At 42.4% G+C, this 22950-nt stretch overlaps 2 long non-coding RNA genes across 2 annotated transcripts in view; both read right to left on the bottom strand.

Annotated features, from left to right (window-relative positions):
• Positions 1-9694, bottom strand: part of LOC138762642 (uncharacterized) — an 86999-nt gene extending 77305 nt beyond the window's left edge. Inside the window, exon 1 of the long non-coding RNA XR_011357008.1 lies at positions 9548-9694. This is a non-coding gene — a long non-coding RNA (uncharacterized lncRNA). The remainder of the gene's footprint in view (positions 1-9547) is intronic.
• A 7941-nt stretch (positions 9695-17635) lies between these two features.
• Positions 17636-22950, bottom strand: part of LOC138762641 (uncharacterized) — a 71012-nt gene continuing 65697 nt past the window's right edge. The window contains exon 3 of the long non-coding RNA XR_011357007.1: positions 17636-17798. This is a non-coding gene — a long non-coding RNA (uncharacterized lncRNA). The remainder of the gene's footprint in view (positions 17799-22950) is intronic.

The following is a 22950-nucleotide window of genomic DNA, read 5'->3' as shown; positions in this document are numbered from 1 at the left end:
TACAATTTACTGTACATGTCCTTTCTTGGTTTGTCCTACCAAAAAGCAACATCTCACACTTATCTGCATTAAATTATCTGCCATTTTTCAGCCCATTTTTCCAGCTGGTCCAGATCCCCTTTCAAGATTTGTAAACCTTCTTTGCAGTCCATAACACCTCCAAGCCTATTGTCATCTGCAAACTTGCTGATCCAATTTACCACATATCACTCAGATCATTGATATAGATGACAAACAACAATGGTTCCAGCACCAATCCCTGAGTTACACCACCAGTTACAGGTCTCCTGTCTGAGAAGCAATCATCCACTACTACTCTCTGGCTTCTCCCATCCAGCCATTGTTGAATCTAGTTCACTACTTCACCAGAATTACCTTGCCTCTGAACCTTCCTGACTAACCTCCCATGCAGGACCTGTCAAAGGCCTTACTAAAGTCCAAGTAGACAACATCCACAGCCTTCCCTTCATCAACATTCCTGGTAATCTCTTCAGAAAACTCAATAAGATTGGTTAAACCTATCACACAAAAAGCTATGTTGACTATCCTAATCAGTTTCTGGCCATCTAAATAATTGTATATTCAATCTATTAGAATACCTTCCAATAATTTACCATTTCTACTGACATCAGGTTCACAGGCATATAATTTCCAGGGTTACTTCTGGAGTCTTTTTTAAACAATGGAACAACATGAGTTACCTTCCCATCCTCTTGCCCCACCCATGGCGAAGAGCATTTTAAATATTTCTGTCAGAGCCCCTGCAATTTCTACACTAGTCTCCCTCAAGGTCCAAGGGAATATCTTGTCAGGCCCTGCAGATTTATCTACCCTTATTGGCTTTAAGACAGCAAGCACTTCCTCCTCTTTAATCTCTATAGGTTCCATGACCTCACTGCTTGTTTTCCTTACTTCCCATAACTTGTGCCCTTTTCCTGAGTGGATACTGATGAAAAAAAAAGCATTTAAGACCTCTCCCATCCCTTTTGTCTCCATAAAAACTGACCAATCTGATCTTCAAGGGGACCAATTGTCCTGGGTAAACTTGTACCTCTCACTTTGTTCATTTTAGATTGGTCACAGTGTTTGAGCTACCGAAAGAAAACAGAGACACACGCCGAGAGCACTTCAGTTTATACAAATCTTTATTACTAAATCTAAAGCTGATTTCAAACTACAATATGCAAGCCCTTCCCAATTATACTTATTAATACCTGGACTGGTCCCAACTGCCGAAGCGAGGCAACGACTGCACTCTTGTAGTAGGTTGTCTGGGTGCCGGTAGCAGCTTCTCCACCTCCCTTGACCAGGACATTAGTTGGACTCTAGAAGTTCTCCTTCTTGCTGAGAGATGTTGCCTCCCCTCAGAGAGTCTGAAACTTCAGCAGCGGGACCACGGCTTATATTACCCAAAAACTGCTTACTCAAGCACCTATACCCTGCGCAAAAAAAAAGATAACCGAGCACGCCTAGGCTTCTATCAAATGCCACAACTTTTCTAGCTTATCACTCTGAATACAATGGTTTACTTAGCTTCAAGGTCTTGCCTGACAGTCTGCGACCAACAATCCCATCAATCTCAAACAGCAACCGGCTAACAAGCAGAAAGATTAAAAGTTCTTGGTACCAGATGTCTTTTTGTCAGATAACTGCATCTCTGGGCCCCATGGTGGAATTTAGCTTACATTATTCTCAAAGTAAATTACTGATATTCAGCCTTGCATAAGCAAAAGCATGGTTTAAATCCTCCATTACACCAATTTTTCCCCTTATTATCCTTTTGCTCTTAATATACCTGTAGAAACCCTTAGCATTTTCCTTCACATTGTCTGCCAAAGCAACCTCATGTCGTCTTTTAGCCTTCCTGATTTATTTCTTGAGGTTTTTCTGGCATTTTTAAATACCCCTCAACTACCTAATTTGCTCCATGTTGCCTCTACCTGCCTCTCTCTTCTTCTGAACCAGTACCCAATATCCCTTGAATACCAAGGTTCTCTATGCCTGCTAACCATGTCTTTAATCCTGACAGGAACATACAAACTCTGTATTCTCAAAATTACCCCTTTGAAGATCCTCTATTACCCCGCACTTACTTGCCCAAAAACAATTTATCTCAAACCACTCATTCCTCATTTATCATTTCCTCAAAATTGGCCTTTCTCCAATTCAGAATCTCAACCTGAGGCCCAGACCTATCCATCTCCATAATTAATTTGAAACTAATGGTATTATCACCATCGAACACAAAATGTTCCCCTATACATACTCCTGTCACCTGTCCTGTCTTGTTTCCTAATAGGAGACCCAGAATTGCAATTCTCTCTAGTTGGTACCTCTATATAATGATTTAGAAAACTTTCCTGAACATATTTGACAAATTCCAAGCCATCTAGCCCTTTTACAATATGGGTGTCCCAGTCAATATGTGGAAAGTTAAAATCTCCTACAATCACAACCTGATATTTCCTGTAGTTGTCTGCTATCTCTCTACAGATTTGCTCCTCCAATTCTTGCTGACTTTTGGGTGGTCTATAATACAACTCCATGAGTGTGGTCATACCTTTCCCATTCCTCAGTTCCACTTATACAGTCTCAGTAGACTAGCATTCTGGTCTGACCAGCCTGAGCACAACTGTGAGATTTCCCCTGATGAGCAATGCCACTCCTCCTCCTTTCACCCCCTCCTTTCTATCACATCTAAAGCAACGGAAGCCCGGATCATTGAGCTGCCAGTCATGCCCCTCCTGCAACCAAGTTTCACATATTGCCACAATGTCAAAATTCCATTTACAAATCCATGCTCTAAGCTCTTCTGCCTTTTCTACAATACTCCTTGCATTGAAATAGATGCATCTGAGAATATTTCCACCACATTCAAACTACTGATGTCTAACAGTGCATGCAATTTTAACATAATCTTTTCCCTCCTCCACTCCTCTTTCTGATCTGGAACTCTGGCTCCCCTCCTCCTACTAATCTAGTTTAAACCCACCAGAACAGCACTAGCAAAACTTCCTGCAGGGATATTAGTCCCCCTCCAGTTTAGATGCAAATTGATCCATCAGAACAGGTCCCACCTTCCTGGAAGAGAGCCCAATGATTCAGAAACCTGAAGCCCTCCCTCCTGCACCATGACCATGTATTAAGCTGCATTATCCTCCTATTTCTAACCTATCACATGGCATGGGTAGCAATCCTGAGGTCACTACCCTGGAAGTCCTGTCCTTCAACCTAGCACCTAACTCCCTGAACTCTCCTTGCAGAACCTCTTCACCCTTCTTACACATGTCATTAGTCCATACAAGAACCATGACATCTGGCTGCTGACCCTCCCTCATGAGAATGCTGTGAACTCGATCCGAGATATCTCAGACCCTGGTAGTAGGATGCAAAATATCATTTGTAATACTCAATCTTTTCCACAGAGCTTCTTATCTGTTCCCCTAACTATGGAAACCCCTATCACTATAGTTTGACTCTTCCCCTCCTTTTTCTTCTTAGCTACAGGATCTGACTCTGTGCCAGACACCTGATCTCCATGGTTTTTCCCTGATTGATCATCCCCCCCCCCCACAATAGTATCCAAAATGGTATACTTGTTATTGAGAGGGGCGGCTACAGAGGTGCCCTGCACTGCCTGCCTGTTCCCTTTCACTTTCCTGACTGTCACCTATCTACCCTCCTTCTGCCTCCTAGGTGTGATTGTGTCCTTGTAACTCCTGTCTATCACACCCTCTGCCTCCCCAAGGATCTCCAGAGTTCATCCAACTTAAGCTTCAATTCCTTAACTCGCTTGCCAGGAGCTGCAACTGGATGCATTTCTCGTAGATGAAGTTCTCAGGGATACTGCTGACTTCCCTGATGACCCACATTTTGCAAGAGGAGCATTTTCCTGCCTTGGCTGCCATTCCCACTGTTCAGGTAATTCCTTTGAGTAATTCTACTGTTTCAAGAGGAAATGTTGATATGACAAGGGATATTGAAAAACAACTACTCATTTCCTTACAATCCAAGAAAATCTCTTTACAATTGGACAAATCCACTCTGCAGAGAATAATGCTCCTCTCCTGGCTTATGCAAGATTCTGGAATAGAAACAAACTGATGGAAGAGATGATGTTTGCCAGGATTAAAACAAACACTCAGGGACTGACTATTTTTGAACAAGTTAAGAATTACATAAACGAGAACAGAGTTCTATTCGAGAACATAATTCCCTGTGCAACTGATGGTGCCACTTTAAAGGTTGCCTGATACAGAGGGTTCATCACATGCCTGAAAAATATTATAGCCTCAATCTTTACAGTTCTTACAACTCATTGCATCATTCATAGGGAGAATAGTGGCTAAAAACTTTGGAGGATGTTTACATGTTTCGCCTTCAATTGGATAGAGACTGTAAACTTTATAAACAAACAAACAAACATGCCCTTCAAGACCATCTATTTCAGCAGCTGTGTGAAGAAAATTATTAACATTTCCAGGCTGTCCAAAGAAAATTGTCTTCATTGTTTAGTTGCATTTTTGGACACAATTGTTTCCTTCGTTCTCATAAAGAGCATGGAGAAAAACTCGCTGATGCAAAGATCTGGTAGATATCTTGGACAAACTCAATTTATTGAACAATTTACAATGAAAACACAATAACCTCATTGATAAGTAAGGAAGCCATAGTTTCTTTTCTTAAAGGGCTTGATGTCTATTGGAGCAATATCAGATGGCAGGAATTTTTAGTGTCCAAATCTGAACATGAATGTAGAGGCACTGAGGAACAATGGCATTCCTTTTAATGTGAAACTCCTCAAGGAAATGCACACGTATCTGCAGAAAAGATTCAATGACCTGTAAAACCTCAATATCTCACAAAGATAAGCGTATACAGAGCCGTTGTCATACCCACACTCCTGTTCGGCTCCGAATCATGGGACCTCTACCGGCATCACCTACGGCTCCTAGAACGCTTCCACCAGCGTTGTCTCCGCTCCATCCTCAACATTCATTGGAGCGCTTTCATCCCTAACGTCGAAGTACTCGAGATGGCAGAGGTCGACAACATCGAGTCCACGCTGCTGAAGATCCAGCTGCGCTGGGTGGGTCACGTCTCCAGAATGGAGGACCATCGCCTTCCCAAGATCGTGTTATATGGCGAGCTCTCCACTGGCCACCGTGACAGAGGTGCACCAAAGAAAAGGTACAAGGACTGCCTAAAGAAATCTCTTGGTGCCTGCCACATTGACCACCACCAGTGGGCTGATATCGCCTCAATCCGTGCATCTTGGTGCCTCACAGTTCGGCGGGTAGCAACCTCCTTTGAAGAAGACCGCAGAACCCACCTCACTGACAAAAGGCAAAGGAGGAAAAACCCAACACCCAACCCCAACCAACCAATTTTCCCCTGCAACCGCTGCAACCGTGTCTGCCTGTCCCGCATCGGACTTGTCAGCCACAAATGAGGCTGCAGCTGACGTGGACATTTACCCCCCCCGTAAATCTTCGTCCGCGAAGCCAAGCCAAGAAAAGAAAAGAATATTGGATATGATAACCATTTGAGGAACACCCATTGATGCTGATGTAGAAATTCAAGAGAGGCTGATTGATCTTCAGAGTGATATGCCTGTTGTGTGGGAAGGGAAACGTTCAGTGGGTTCAAAGAGCAACGAGTCTGGATAATGGCTGAACACAGGAAGGATCTTTATTAAAATACACATAAGAGGATCGCAACAGGGATAACACACACTAATGCTCTCAATCACAAAACACAGTATGGTCAGCCACATCGGACTTAACACTACCGAAACTAGCAATGGCTTACACTCATACAAGCACAGTGCCACCCAGTCACATCAGACTTAATACTACCGATACAGGTACATGATCCTTTATCCGGACATCTAAAATCTGGAAAGCTCCAAAATCCGGCAAGTGGGGACCAGTGGTCGGGGGAAGGGGAGACGGCTGGGTGAACGAGGGCCGCGGTCGGGGGAGACTGCTGGGCGGCTGAGGGACTGGCGAATAGGGAAGGCAGTCGGGCAGCCGAGGGACCGACAGTCAGGGGAGACGGCCGAGGGACTGGCGGTCATGGGAAACATCCAGATGGCCGAGGGACCGGTGGTCGGGGGAGATGTCCAGGCGGCTGAGGGACCGTGGTCGGGGGAGACAGCCGAGGGTCTGGTGGTCAGGGGAGATGTCCGTGCAGCCGAGGGACTGGCGGATGGGGAAGGCGGCTGGGCGGCTGAGGGACGGGCGGTTGGGGGAGACGATCGAGGGACTGGCGGTCGGGGGAGACGGCCGGGCGACTGAGGGTCCAGTCTTTAGGGGAGGTGGGCCAGGCGACTGGAAGGGGATGGGGGTGGATACTGAAGTACAATTCGGGTGGGCTTTCCGAAATCCGGAAAAGTCCGAAATTCGGAACACACTGTCCCCCAAAGGTTCTGGATAAAGGATCGTGTACCTGTATTAGCAACTGTGCACAGACTTACAGAGTTGGGATCAGAACAAATCTAATTGGGGGGGCATTAGGGTAACTGCAGCAGCGGGAGGGGGGCACAAACTGCCATTCATGTGGCAGTTTCGTGTGCCATTCGTGTTCAGATTGGGAGTGTGCACAATGGTTGTCAATATGTACAAGAGGTCAATATGTATAACCTTACTGCCCGATTGACATTTTGTACATTTAACCAATCCTATGCAAATTCTTTACAAGTACGGAATAAAACGCTGGATGGGTTTGCTAGTTTCTGCATTTGGACTTGCAACTTAAACACCTTCAACTTTGGGTTTAAACTGTACTCCTTCACTCAAGTATTGTTGCCAGTATCTATGGGAATAAAGCTATTTTCAAAAGCAACCATTTTGTGCTTCAGATGTATTTATCATCTCAATGCAATATATAAGATGAACACTGAACCTCAGTGAAACACAAAAAAAAACTACTGCTGATATAATACAATGTTGCCTGACCCACTGAGATCTCCCAGCATTGATTTTTTTTAACCAAACTTAAACTTTAATCACAATAAATTAAATACAGAAGGAAAATCGATCAAAGTTCTGTATCCACACACTTCCATCACTGTACATTGTTACATTCAATTCTATTTACACCATTACTCCACCTTTTGTTGTTTGAAGGGCTTCCCCTTGGTCTCAGCTCTCAGTTGTGGGCCCAAATGGCCAGAAACTCTCCCTTTCTAACCACACATAAGCTGCTGATAATAAGACTTTGCCGTCAACAACCAACACGCCAACCCAGTTTCAATTTAAAAACATGAGGCAAAATCTCTCTCTCTCTCTCTCGCACACATATCACTATGCACCAACACTGCACAAAATACAAGCCACCTCTTTCTCTCTCTTTCTCACACACACAGCACTGTGCACCATCATTTGATATAGACTATATACTCCACTCTTACTGAATAAATGCTGAAAGATCCAAAAATCATTTAACAGTTTGTGTAATAATCATGAAGGTCAAGGCTGGCATCATAAAGTGAATTAAATGCATGGCTTACCTTTGGAAGAGTTGCAGGTGGCAAATGTTGGTGCTGAATTATCCTCAGAATGGTGTCTGTTATATAGTCAGGATAATATGAACTATTTTGTAACTGTGTAAGAATACAGCCTTCTAACTGTAGTGCACCACTGTGAGGCATATGTATATGTATATGTGAGTGTGTGAATAGTTTCCTGAGATGGTGGTAGGCATCAGTAAATAAAGTCTCTTTTGTTATTTGAATCTTGCATCTCTAAGTTATTTAAGAAGCCTCCCAAGTAACACAAAGACATAACAGTGTCATTCCACTCAGTTGTGCATTTTCAGGTTAAGTCCCTCTCAAACACTAGCTGAACCAACTGGACCTTTCTTTTGTGGAGCATTGTGCGTCTGTAGTCCGAAAATATATTTCTCAGAGTGGAGAATGAATTCTTGCACATTGCTGTGGAGGTGCCAAATGTTAAGGCATGTTTGAAAGCAGTTGGTACACTGGGCATTAAGCTAAGATGTGCTCATTCGTCCAATCCCCCTCAATTGGCTGTGATTGTATTTGTGAGCTGAAAAACTGTTTAGCAAATTCGTACACTCTCAATTATAGGTGGTTGTGACAAGTCTATAATATGCTTCACAGCCTTTACGTCAAGAAATGTATCATTTTCTGGATTCAGTACAAGTGTACTAGCCAACTGTGAGTAGCACTCGCTGAATCTGTATGTTGGTGGAGCATTTATTACATAAATGGTATGTTGGCCTTCATATCAAGAGGGTTTGAGTATAGGAACAAGGATACCTTACTGCAGCTGTACAGGGCCTTGGTGAGACCCCACCTGGAGTATTGTGTGCAGTTTTGGTCACCTTATCTAAGGAAGGATGCTCTTGCAATGGAGGGAGTGCAGAGGCGATTCACCAGGCTGATACCTGGAATGGCAGGAATGACTTATGAGGAAAGATTGCGCAAATTGGGATTGTACTCGCTGGAGTTTAGAAGATTGAGAGGGGATCTCATAGAGACATATAAAATTCTGGCAGGACTGGACAGAATGGATGCAGATGGGATGTTTCCAATGATGGGAAAATCCAGAACCTGGGGCCATGGTTTGAGGATAATAGGCAAACCATTTAGGACCGAGATGAGGAGGAATTTCTTTACCCAGAGGGTGGTGAATCTGTGGAATTTATTGCCACAGAGAGCAGTAGAGGCAGGTTCATTAAATATATTTAAGAGGGAATTAGATATATTTATTCAGTATAAGGGTATTAAAGGTTACGGAGAGAAGGCGGGGATGGGGTACTGAACTTTAAGATCAGCCATGATCTCATTGAATGGTGGAGCAGGCTCGAAGGGTCGAATGACCTACTCCTGCTCCTATCTTCTGTGTTTCTATGTTTATGTTTTAATCCATCTCTCCAAGCACTGAATCAATAGTGTTATCGTACAGTTTCTGAAGTTCTGTTTTTAGCGTTATCATCCTTGTGTCCTGTAGTTCCCATAATGACATAATTATCCATAGTCATGTTCACTTTCTGACTCCATTTAGGGATTGTGGGTCTCAGTGAGGCGCTGTGATCATGTCTCACACCTTATTAAACTCCTCGTCACAATGGAATTTCTGTACACAAGCTGTTGCATGAGCCACAATACTTAAACCTGTCATCAAGTCAGTGTCCTCTTTCTGCAGAAGCTTGTTTGGTAGGTCCAACAGGGAAAGAACTGTGTGCACTAACTTGGCAATGAATGTGAAACTGGACTCAGTCATCTCACTCAGTAGGCCCACAGACTCAATTTGTATCTCTGCGACACAGACCAACACAAAGTCAAAGGAGATGTTATGTCACTGAAGGATTTTAGAATGACTAACACAGTGGCAAGTTGTCCTGTCCATCTCTATTCCAGAAGGAGTTTAAGATGCACAGCTTTATAGTGCATAGCGATTGTGGGCTTCTTGCAGAATTTGTAGAGGGAATCACACATATGAAAGAAGTCCACTACAGCTGCCTCTGCTGGCATTGTGTGTACCATCATTACATGTAGCTGGTGGTTAAATCAGCGTACCTAGTTTCTCTTGCAGTAGCTTCTGGACATCGCCATGTTTCCCAGACATCAGAGCAGCCCCATCAAATACCTGGCTTAGAATCTTTGATTAGTGCAGTCCGACATCAATTAGCTCTGCCAAAATGGTGTCTGCTAATGTATGTGTGCCACTTTTGCCAGCTGTTGCCATGGTGACATATGTGACCTCATATGACTCATTTACAAATCAAATGAGACATGCAGTGGGGTCATGGGTTCCATCTAGTTTCAATGTGTAATAGAAATCTCCTAATTCCTCCACTATAGCCTCTGTAACCACACTTTTGAGTGTACTTATGAGTTCATTTACATGTCGTGACAGGTGTACATGACATTGCGTTCGATAATTTTCACAACCTCAGCCAATTCAGGGTCCTTTTTAAGCATGTTGTCCAGAAAGGAGAGGAAAAGTCCACTCCCCCACCTTGACATGTTATCAACGGCCTCTCTCTTCCCTCGAAAAGGTAACTGGTTTTCTGCCAAAAATCTGAGAACGTCATTGAGAGAGGAAACATAATACCTGTTCTTTCAAAGTTGGTCTACGGTGACAAGTGTCCTTTCCAGTACGGACATGCCTCTTCCGCTCCTTCCATAGAAGCAAGAAATGTGCTCCTTTAAGGATTCGTGTTTATGATATCCCAGATCTCTCTCCACAGCATTTTTCCAGTTACAAAAGTCCACACTCACAAAGATATCCAGTGTCCAAGTCCTCCAAGTGGTGCTAGACAGCTGACAGCAAAAACAAAATGCTACATTGGCCTTGATGCTGTATTCAACCCAGTCTCAGTTGTGATACAAAGCAGAGAAAAGTGAAAGCTTCCAATGACTGAAAATGATGGCAGGGTACTGTTGTAAGATGATTTGGTTGGGCTGATAAGTCCCGAGGTCATCTATTGCTTTGGGTCATCATCCACAGTTAGCGCTTTCTATAGCAGGTGCATCATGGCTGCTTGCAGAAGGAGGCTCTGGCTTTCAAGAGGTGGCCATGCAAGGCACAAGCACATTTGCTCTCTCTTCCATTGGAGGAGGTCTTGAAGAAGCAGGTAAGTGAAGCCATTTTCTTATATTCATTTCTGTGCTGTATGTGTCCTTAAGAATTGATTCACAATGGAGGAACAGTAAACACAATTTATTCAGATTTAAACATGCCCCACACGCTGCTCGCAATCTCGAACCAATTTCCATTATGACGTGATGTGTGCATGTGCGCTCCATGCATTAACAACGTAACTTCCTTTCTGACGTCATGCGCATATGTTTTTCTTCTTGTTTTTATTTCATTTAGCAAAAAGATTTTAACTTTTAAATGGAATTAATAAAATGCAAAGTTTTGTGCCAAAGGCTTGGCCTGTGGGTGCGTGGGTGGGGAGGGGGGCACAATAACTCATGGGAGGGGGAGAGCATGGTCCACAAATGCCCCCCCCCATTACCTTGGCTTTGCAAGGATTAAAATATGTGACCCGCTATTCCTTTTCTAACGTGGGCACAGCTTCAATGCTATCTACAACTCTAATGTACAACAACCCTGTTCCCTATGTAGTGCACACCTTACCAATGACTCCACAAGCGTTGTCCTCCGTTTTTGACCTGGAGTGGAGCAGGGTTCATTTCAGAGCAAAAGAGAAAGATTTGATTCACGTGGTGGACTTTATAGTACAGTTAGCTGGAGGGTCCGATCCTGGTAATCACGAGGTGATTAAAGGGGCCAATGATCATCCATGCACTAATGAATGGGTAGAGTTCAACCTTGATTGGCAGGTGATGCAACTTCTGACTAGTTTCCAGACAGAAAGGTCACATGACCTTCCACATTCCCACCAGTTTCTAGGCAGAGAGGTCACATGACCTTCCACATTCCCACCAGTTTCTAGGCAGAGAGGTCACATGACCCTCCACAATACACATTACTACGTTGTAAGTTTAATCAATTAAAAAAAAGATTTTGGGGTTAAGAGCAATCTGCCGAAGAGATTTCTAAAACTATGGGAAAAGGCCAAAGTATTTTTCATTGCCTTTCCCTCAACATACTAAATTGAATGTGTCTTCAGCAAGGAAGTTTAGTTGACAGGAACATGAAGCCAAAGGTTCTCATTCAAATTTTCATTTTAGAGCAATTATGCATTAAAGTTATTTTTATTAAGTTTTCACATCCTCAGGTTTAAGGTTCTCTAATGACTCATTGTAAACAGACCATTGCACTCTAAGAAACCATTAAACATTTTTTTGTAATATATATGTTCATGTTTGCTTTTTTTCCTACACATTCAATAAGAATAATTCCTTATTTCTCTCTGTTTAGGAATCACAAGCCACAGAGGTTATGCTCAGAGTAAAAGTTTTGTTTTCTTTTCACCTCACATATGTTTTTAATGTTTTTTTAACATAGTCAGTAGGAGAGAAGTACAGAAGATATCAACTCAAGTTGACTGCTTCACAGTGAAGGGGCTCATAAAATTTGAGCCAAGTCGTAAGGGGACCATAGCAAAAAAAATAGTAGAGAATAGCTGAGCTACAGTACAATGCAGCCCCTCAAATCACGTTAAGATACCACACATAGCCACTTTTGGTCACATAATTCTAATTTTATATAATCTACAGTTCTCCTCAACACTGGGACTCAAAAGCACAAGGCATGCCACTTTTGGTCACATAATTCTAATTTTATATAATCTACAGTTCTCCTCAACACTGGGACTCAAAAGCACAAGGCATGCCACTTTTGATCACATAATTCTAATTTTATATAATCTACAGTTCTCCTCAACATTGGGACTCAAAAGCATAATGCATGCCACTTTTGATCACATAATTCTAATTTTATATAATCTACAGTTCTCCTCAACACTGGGACTCAAAAGCACAATGCATGCCACTTTTTTGAGCATACGATTACTGGTAGAAATCTTCTAGGAATTGATGTCAGTCTCTAATCATTAACTGCACCTGTTTTTTTGTAATCTTTGGGACATTTGGCTTCACGGGTGTGTGTGAGTACTCAGGTATGTTTAATTGCTTCATTGTTCTAGGTATAAGAGAGCTAGGCCTCCTTCTAAGCTTTTGATCACCGTTGGAGTCTGTACTTTCCACTCTACAACATGAGAACCACAGTTGTGCCAATGAAAGTCAAAGAAGCCATTATAAGGCTGAAAAACAAGAATAAAGCAGTAAGAGATGTTCCCCAAACCTAAGGATTAACAAAATCAACTGTTTGGAACATCATTAAGAGTGTACTGATGAGCTCAGTAATCACAAGGCGACTGTAAGGACCTGCAAAATGCACCTAAATTTATTTTGAGAATATACCTCTGTCCTCCAAGGTGAGAGCCCCGAGCAGGGGCTACACAGGTCAAGGGAGAGACCTGGGCATCACAATTAGTTAGAAATGCTGGTTGGACTGGTGTAGAAACAGTGTGACAGCAGTGATTAATTCTAGATACAGATTGGTTCAATACAACTTCTTGCACCAGCTCTACCTCACACAGCACAAGATCCATAGGGCGAAATCAGAGGTCTCAGAGATGTGGTTTAGGTGTGGGCTGAAGGTGGGAACGTTTGTTCACGCAACTTGGTCCTGTGTAAAGGTGAGCCCATTTGGGCAGGATTTAGCTAATATACTAAGCAAGAAAACGGGAGTAGCCTTCCCACCGGATTGACGTTATATATTTTGGAGAACCTTATGGACACAAGCTATAAACTATCTAAGTTCTAAATTAAATTCGTATTAGTTGCTTTGTCTGTTGCAAAAAAATGTATAGCGATGACCTGGAAGTGTGACTCCCCTCTCCTTATCAGTCGGTGGACTACAGAGATGTGCAGCTATATTCCCTTGGAAACAAATCACGTACAATATAGAAACTGACACAGCACCTTCGTCAGAATTTAAAACCATACTTTACGCACATGGGAGTGCAATTGTAGCCGCACCCCGACAAAAATACCAATAGGTGGATTAATTTAAAAAATTATATAAGGGAGTGGTACTACTGCTTCTCTGGATGTCTATTGGAAGCATTGACACCACATCTAGTCTTTTTTAATTTTGTGACTGGTCCAATCATAGAGGGCCAGACTGGTGGTTGGTTGAAAATGTTCCTTTCATGGGTTTTTCTTTGGAGGGGGGAGTGGATGGTGGGAGAGGGAGAGGGGAAACATCACAAGTTTGTAGTTAGTTGGTGGATTTTGTATATATTGAAAAAATGTGTGATTCTTCTTTCAAAGAAGACCTTCATTGCCAATGACAGAAGAATTCTCATCATAATGAAGCAAAATCACCATATGCCTGTCCGACAGTTCAGAAACACTCTTCAAGAGGCAGGTGTGGATGTGTCAATGACAACTGTGGCAGAAGACTTCATGAACAGAAATGCAGAGGCTACACTGAAAGATGCAAACCGCTAGTAAGCCACAGAAACAGGACTGGGCAGATTAGTTTGCCAAGAAGTATTTGGAAAGAGCCTGCAAAATTCTGGAAAAAGGTGTTGCAGACAGATGAAAGCAAGATTAACCTGCATCAGAGGGAGGAGTCACGTGATGGAGTAGTGGCCGGACGGTGAACTCCAGCCCTCTCCAGAAAAGTCGGGAAAAACAAAGGAAAACACAAAGGCACAGAAATAAAAGTTACAGAAAAGTGAGTATAAAGGTGGAAAGAAGATGGCGACAAAAAAAGAAAAATCGAAAGCAACGGTAAGAAGAGAGGAAGAGAAGACAAAGGAGGAAAAAGGTGAAGGCCTTACCTGTCCGAAGAGGCCCGCTGCGGAGAGAGAAGCCCGCTCCCTCAGGTCGGTAAATAATGGACTACAAAAATGGCTCGCTGAGCCGAGTAAAAGTGCGCAACCGCGCATGCGCGAGGAATCGCGCATGCGCGATGCGAATGAAAAAAAACACACCGACGGGAGGGGGGACCAGCTGGGGAGTTGATCTCCACAGCCGGCAACGACAGCTGCAGAACACCTGCAGCAAGAAGAGACCACAGAAGACAATAGAAACAAGAAAGAAGAGAAGGAAAGGGCACCAAAGAAACAACAGATGGCCAACCCAGAGGAAGAAGAAGAGGAAGAGGAAGAGTACAGTGAAATAGAAGAAGAAAAGAAAGGCAAGATAAAGGATATACTTTCTCTTATTAAAGGATACATGGAGTCATTTAAAGAATGGCAAACACAGGAATTTAAGGATTTAAGAAAAAGAATAAACAACACAGAAGAGAAAATGAATAAAATAGAGATGACCTTAACAGAAATGGGAAAGAAAATGGACAAGATGGAAGAGCGGGCAGTAGCAGCAGAAATGGAGGTAGAAGACTTAAAAAAGAAATTGGAAGAATCTAATAAAAAAACTAAAGAGACACAAGAACTACTAGCTCAAAAAATAGATACAATGGAAAATTATAACAGAAGAAAAACATAAAGATAGTGGGCCTTAAGGAAGATGAAGAAGGCAAGAATATGAGGGAGTTTATAAAAGAGTGGATCCCTAAGACCCTAGGATGTCCAGAACTACAGCAAGAAATGGAAATAGAAAGGGCACATAGAGTATTGGCCTCTAAACCACAACCACAACAAAAACCAAGATCTATTGTAGTAAAATTCCTAAGATATACTACAAGAGAAAAGGTACTGGAGAAGACAATGGAAAAAGTAAGAGAGGGCAACAAACCACTGGAGTATAAAGGGCAAAAAATCTTCATTTATCCAGATATAAGTTTTGAACTCCTAAAGAAGAGAAAAGAGTTCAATACAGCAAAGGCGATTTTATGGAAGAAAGGGTATAAATTTATACTAAAGCATCCAGCGGTATTGAAAATATTTATTCCAGGACAACAAAACAGACTATTCTCGGATCCAGAAGAAGCACGAAAATTTGCAGAACAATTACAAAAATAGACTGAGGGAGGAAGACGGGTAATGAGAGTTAAAATGATCACGATTGATATGTATGTGGGTAAAGACAAAAATAGACTGAGGGATGAAGACGGGTAATGAGAGTAAAAATGATCACGATTGATATGTATGTGGGTAAAGAGGTATAAGAGTGATTAGAGACAATGTGCATACGTGAATGTATCTGTACTTAGAGGAAAATATAGATAGTATAGACAAGAATTAATAAGGGAAGGTAATGGAATAGAGAGAATAAGGAGGGAATTAAAAGAGTGACCTTTGTGACATATGAAAAGTGAAATCTTTTCTGGGGGGGGCGGGGTTTGGGGAAATAGCGGTCACTGCAAAATCAGTTGACGCTTGCGAGTGGATTCGCAAATCCAAATGGAGAGGGGCGATGTGGTTGTCCGACAAGGGATAAAGGACAACTCAGGAGGGGAAGGGGAGATTGGGGATAAATAAGATAGAAATAGGAGAATAAGGAAAATGTTGGATGTTGTAGGAATGTTGTCTTATAAAGAGTTGAAAATAAGAAAACAGAAATGGAAAAGGAGGAAAGGTAATGATGGAAAAACGGAAAGAGAAGATAAACAAAATATAAAAGGGCTACGCTGAACTATATGACTTTAAATATTAATGGAATACATAACCAAATTAAATGGAAGAAACTACTAAATTTAAATGAATAAATGTATTCCATTAGAAAAAATAACATATAGATTAAGAAATAATATTGAAATATTCGAACAAGTATAGGAGCCTTACATTAAATACAATAGCGAAAACCTACCGGGGACAAACATTACCCAAGTTGATGGAAGGAGAAGGAAAGAAAAGAATGGACTCAGTAGAATTTCTGGTGTATTTTTGTTGAATGACAACATTGTCTGACTGGCTTAATGCAACCTAGATTGTATACCTAAAATGGATGAGAGGGGGGGGTGGGGGGGTGGCTTGGGAGGAGGGAGGGGGAGAAAAAGTCACTGTATATGTGTGAAAAAGAAATAGTGTATATCATGGCTAATGTGATTTATGGTGTGAAAAATAAAAAATTAAAAATTAAAAAAACCTGCATCAGAGTGATGGAAAGAGTGAAGTGTGGAGGTGGAGAGGAACTGCCCAAGAACCAAAGCACACCACCTTATCTCTGAAACACAGTGGGTGTAGGTGTTATGGTCTGGACACATATAATTGCCACAGGTACCGGCACACTTCATTGATGATGTATTGCTGATGGCAGTAACAACATTAATTCGGAGGTGTTTTGTACAGAAATATTTTACCTGCTTAAGTTTGAGCAATTGTCTTCAAACTCTTTGGATGGTGCTTTATCCTACAGCAAGACAATGATCCCAAACATACTGATAAAGCAACAAAGAAGTTTTTCAAAGGTAAAAACTGGAAAATCCTTGAATAGCCAAGTCAGTCCCCTAATCTAAAACCAACTGAGCATTCCTTCCATATGTTGAAGAGAAAACTTAAAGGGACAAGCCCCCAAAACAAGCAGGAGCTGAGGATGGCTGCAGGAGAGGCCTGGCAGAGCATCACTAGGGAAGATACTTAGCACCTGGTAATGTCTGTGAATCACAGAGTTCAAGCAGTAATTGTATGCACGGAATATGCAAGAAAGTACTAGACATGACTTCTTTAAAATGCATACCTCTGCTATGTCCCAAATATTATGGTGCCATGAAATGAGGGGATCATGTATAAAATGTCAAACCAAAATATATACAAATACTTGAATAAAATCTGGAATGTGCCCTTTAATCATACATGAATTGCTTGATTATAAATTTAAAACTGTGGAGCACATGGGAAAATAAAGGAAAAAATAGGTTCTTTGTCCCAAACATTACGTAGAACACTGAACACATACTGGCTTCAGAATGTAATACATTACCATGTGAATTCCATGTTAACTACAGACAGAAAATTATATGGATCCCCTTTCCATATTAGAAGATTAGTTTAAATCAATGAGTTGTTCTAATAAGAGTTATGAACAAAACGCTAATAAAACATTAATAATCTGTTTATAAAAATTTCTCAATTTCTAATTTGAATCAAGCCTTCTAAAAGCAAACTGTTGCTTGATTATTTCTCTCAACAACCTGACACCAAATTTTAAATGAGAAAATCTTCAAATCACACCAGGCACATTGTTTTAGTACTGGTAGTTCTATACCTCTCATTGATTGTCAGCTCCAGCATTAATCTGTAGATTTATGAAGGTTACAGGGCAGAGGACAAGGTGGCGTTGGAAGAGGTGCTGGGATCCCTGGACTCTGATCTCTCTTCTGCTTCTCTTTCATGTCTTGGTAGTGGTTCCATGTTAATGCTGCCTCTTTGTCTACCTTTAAAAAGCAAACAAAGGAAAACCTTTTTTGTGCACATAACAAAATATAGAATCTTGAAATCAAGTCTTCTTATTGGCTTGCCAGTTCAGGCTCTAACAGATTCAAAGTTCAGATTAATTTCCAGACGTGAAATGATACACAAGCCTGAGAGCGAGGTGGAATTACTACTTATTTAGTGCAAAAAAAACTGTACACAATGTACAAATGTAAACAAATAATGAAATGTAAACAACTGTGCAATACAGAGAGGGGAAAAAAGCAAACAATAAAATAAATCGTAGGAGACCTTAAATGAGTCCCTGATTGAGTTTGTTGTTGAGTAGTCTGATGGTAGAGAGGTAGCTGCTCTTCCTGAACCTGTGGGCCAGTCTTGTGGTGCCTCTACCTCTATCCTGATGGCAGCAGCGAGAACAGAGTGTGTGCTGGGTGGTGTGGATACTTGATGATGGCTGCTGCTCTCCGACGGCAGGGTTCCCCATAGATGTTCTCAATGGTGTGGAAGGTTTTGTCTGTTGTCCTGAACTATGCCTATGACCTTTTGAAGAGCTTTATGGTCAAGGGTATTGGTGTCCCCATACCAGACAGTGATGCAGCTGGTCAGCACTCTTTCCACCACACATCTGTAGAAATTTGTTATGGTTTGCAATGTTATACCAAACCACCCCAAACTTTTGTGGAAGCATCGGCAAACTTTAACTTGTTCCTCTCAGAATGAGTTGTCAAACCAAGGTGGTCTCCTCCTTCATTTATGACCACAGAAGAATATAATGTACCTTTTATGATTTAACCTGATAGCTCCTTCATCAATAATGAATGAAAATAATACACTTTAATAGTCTTAACTGCGATTCAATTAAAATAGCAATTTCCATTAACCTAATTCTTGAACCTTTATTTTGCATTGAAGTCATCAAATTACATTTATGATGAAAACAGCTAAATTTATTGCTACCAACGGATGTTTTCTCTTTGTAACATTGCTTCCATAGCTTCCAAGCTGATATTTGCAATACAAGTTCAAATTTTCATTGAATTCAAAGTAAATAATGAGTACATCTATAATGATCTAAAGAACCATGATCCCTTGTTATTTTGCTGTTCTCCATGCATTGTCCCTCACACATGGTAAGGTTAAAATCTAAACATAAGCTCTATCAGAAGGGATCAAAATATTTTTCTTCTCTTTGTTCCTTACACAGAAGTCACATATAGGAAGTTACACTTAATCTATTCTCTATGCCAGATTATTAGAGTATTAAAAGACCCTTTGGCCAAGGGAATCCATGTTAAACATTAAGCACTCATCTCTATTAATCTATACTAATGCCATTTTATTTTTTCCTCATTCCTATCATCTCTGCTCAGATTCTACCACTTCACTGGCACACTGGGGGCAATTTACAGCAGGCAATAAACCTACCAACCTGTACATCATTGCATGTGGAAGGAAAATGGATCATTCAGAATTAATCTTCATGTAAACATCATATAAAAAATGCCTGAAACCAGGTATGAGCCGAAGTTGTTGGAGCTGACTGAATGCTCAATTATCAGTGCTACTATACTGCCTTAATTGTGCTACCCATGAAGAAAGAATAAGCTTTAGGGAAAAAAAGGTACACAGTATGCAGACACATAAATTGCTTTGCAAACTGTCTCATTTGTTAAGATTGGCCATTTTAAAGGGCTACTCATAAAACAAAATCATATTTAGGAACTTGTGGACTATCAGCTGCACTCTGCATTCAATGAGAATGTTCTGATTACAGCTGATAATATTCCCCGCAAACTCAATAGTTCCTTTAAAGTCACAAAACTCATCCTTCAATGGCACCAAATATGTTTGGTTTACTGATGCTTTACTTTCCATCTTGAGAAGTCAATTCTGCTTTGGAGAAAGCCATCACTAAAATCTACTGGTCACGAAAAATAGCATAGAAAGCTAATTGTGTAGCTGAGGTAAAAGAGAATGCTTTAAATCAATTTTTTAAAAAGTTCTCAGAAACTACCAGCAACATCCTTATGAACCACACCCTCACCAACTGATTTTCCTCTTTACACAATGAAAAGAATTCCATGCTGATCTTAACAAAATGGAAAACACAATAAAAATATTAATGTTGGTATAAATCCAATTTGCCATTGTGAACATTGTGGTGGAATTCAAAGAAAATAACAGGTACAGTATAATTGCAATGTTCTTAATTGAGTCTTGAAAACAAAATTTATTCTGAACAGCAGCTCTCTCTCAGAAAGTTGATACCAAAAGACATAAAGTAACAGTGACAATTCAGCAACACGGTTCCAATGACACAAGAGAAATTCTCCTGTATTTAAATCTCGCAATCTTTCATGATGGATGGTTCTCTCTATTATCCGAAGCAACCATTCTCATCCTGTTTTTGGGTATGCCCACTTAGGATTCTGTTCAAAGTTATGAGTCTTCTTCTCTGTGGAGCAGTTGAATTTAGTTGCTTTATTCTTTTCTTTTCTCCTCTTTTTCTTCTTTGGCTTGGCTTCGCGGACGAAGATTTATGGAGGGGTAATGTCCACGTCAGCTGCAGGCTCGTTTGTGGCTGACAAGTCCGATGCGGGACAGGCAGACATGGTTGCAGCGGTTGCAAGGGAAAATTGGTTGGTTGGGGTTGGGTGTTGGGTTTTTCCCCCTTTGTCTTTTGTCAGTGAGGTGGGCTCTGCGGTCTTCTTCAAAGGAGGTCGCTGCCCGCCGAACTGAGAGGTGCCAAGATGCACGGTTTGAGGCGATATCAGCCCACTGGCGGTGGTCAATGTGGCAGGCACCAAGAGATTTCTTTAGGCAGTCCTTGTACCTCTTCTTTGGTGCACCTCCGTCTCGGTGGCCAGTGGAGAGCTCGCCATATAACACGATCTTGGGAAGGCGATGGTCCTCCATTCTGGAGACGTGCAGTTTGATCTTCAGCAGCATGGATTCGATGCTGTCGGCCTCTGCCATCTCGAGTACTTCGATGTTGGAGATGAAGTCGCTCCAATGAATGTTGAGGATAGAGCGGAGACAACGCTGGTGGAAGCGTTCTAGGAGCCGTAGGTGATGCCGGTAAAGGACTCATGATTCGGAGCCGAACAGGAGTGTGGGTATGACAACGGCTCTGTATACGCTAACCTTTGTGAGGTTTTTCAGTTGGTTGTTTTTCCAGACTCTTTTGTGTAGTCTTCCAAAGGCGCTATTTGCCTTGGCGAGTTTGTTGTCTATCTCGTTGTCGATCCTTGCATCCGATGAAATGGTGCAGCTGAGATAGGTAAAGTGGTTGACCGTTTTGAGTTTTGTGTGCCCGATGGAAATGTGGGGTGGTTGGTAGTCATGGTGGGGAGCTGGCTGATGGAGGACCTCAGTTTTCTTCAGGCTGACTTCCAGGCCAAACATTTTGGCAGTTTCCGCAAAACAGGACGTCAAGCGCTGAAGACCTGGCTCTGAATGGGCAACTAAAGCGGCATCATCTGCAAAGAGTAGTTCATGGACAAGTTGCTCTTGTGTCTTGGTGTGAGCTTGCAGGCGCCTCAGATTGAAGAGACTGCCATCCGTGCGGTACCGGATGTAAACAGCGTCTTCATTGTTGAGGTCTTTCATGGCTTGTTTCAGCATCATGCTGAAGAAGATTGAAAAGAGGGTTAGTGCGAGAACGCAGCCTTGCTTCACGCCATTGTTAATGGAGAAGGGTTCAGAGAGCTCATTGCTGTATCTGACCCGACCTTGTTGGTTTTCGTGCAGTTGGATAACCATGTTGAGGAACTTTGGGGGGCATCCGAGGCACTCTAGTATTTGCAAAGCCCTTTCCTACTCACGGTGTCGAAGGCTTTAGTGAGGTCAACAAAGGTGATGTAGAGTCCTTTGTTTTGTTCTCTGCACTTTTCTTGGAGCTGTCTGAGGGCAAAGACCATGTCAGTAGTTCCTCTGTTTGCGCAAAAGCCGCACTGTGATTCTGGGAGAACATTTTCGGCGACACTAGGTATTATTCTATTTAGGAGAATCCTAGCGAATATTTTGCTTGCAATGGAGAGCAGCGTGATTCCCCTGTAGTTTGAGCAGTCTGATTTCTCGCCTTTGTTTTTGTACAGGGTGATGATGATGGCATCAGGAAGGTCCTGAGGCAGCTTTCCTTGGTCCCAGCAGAGCTTGAAAAACTCATGCAGTTTGGCATGCAGAGTTTTGCCACCAGCCTTCCAGACCTCTGGGGGGGATTCCATCCATACCTGCTGCTTTGCTACTTTTCAGTTGTTCAATTGCCTTATATGTCTCTTCCCGGGTGAGGACCTCATCCAACTCTAGCCTTAAGGGCTGTTGAGGGAGCTGGAGCAGGGCGGATTCTTGGACTGAGCGGTTGGCACTGAAAAGAGATTGGATGTGTTCTGAACATCGGTTGAGGATGAGATCTTGTCGCTGAGGAGGACTTTGCCGTCTGAGCTGCACAGCGGGCTTTGGACTTGGGGTGAGGGGCCGTACACAGACTTTAGAGCCTCGTAAAAACCCCTGAAGTCACCAATGTCCGCGCTGAGCTGGGTTAGTTTGGCGAGGCTAGTCCACCACTCATTTTGGATCACCCGGAGTTTGCGCTGAAGGTGGCTGCATGCGCGACGGAAGGCTCGTTTCTTCTCTGGCCAGGACGGCTTTGCAAGATGAGCCTGGTGGGCAGCTCGCTTCTTTGCCAGCAGCTCCTGGATTTCCTGGTTGTTTTCGTTGAACCAATCCTTGTTTTTCCTGGAGGAGAAGCCCAGTACCTCTTCAGTGGATTGCAGTATGGCAGTCTTCAGCTGTTCCCAGAGGGTTTCAGGGGACGAGTCCTTGAGGCGGATTGCATCCTTGAGCTTTGCTTTGAGGTTTGCCTGGAAGTTTTCTCTCACTTCGTCTGACTGCAAGTTTCCAACATTGAACCTCTTTCTGGGGGCTTTACTGTTCCTGGACTTTGGCTTGAAGTGAAGGTTGAGCTTGCAGCGAACCAGCCGGTGGTCAGTGTGGCATTCCGTGCTGGGCATGACCGTGGTGTGGAGCGCATCTCATTTGTCTCTTTCTCGCACCAGGACGTAGTCTAGGAGGTGCCAGTGTTTGGATCGGGGATGCATCCAGGTAGTCTTCAGGCTGTCCCTCTGCTGAAAAAGGTTGTTTGTAATGACAAGC

This window comes from Narcine bancroftii, chromosome 5 (genome assembly GCF_036971445.1).
Source record: "Narcine bancroftii isolate sNarBan1 chromosome 5, sNarBan1.hap1, whole genome shotgun sequence".
In the NCBI taxonomy this organism is placed as follows: domain Eukaryota; kingdom Metazoa; phylum Chordata; class Chondrichthyes; order Torpediniformes; family Narcinidae; genus Narcine; species Narcine bancroftii.
This window is presented reverse-complemented; position numbering and strand designations above follow the sequence as displayed.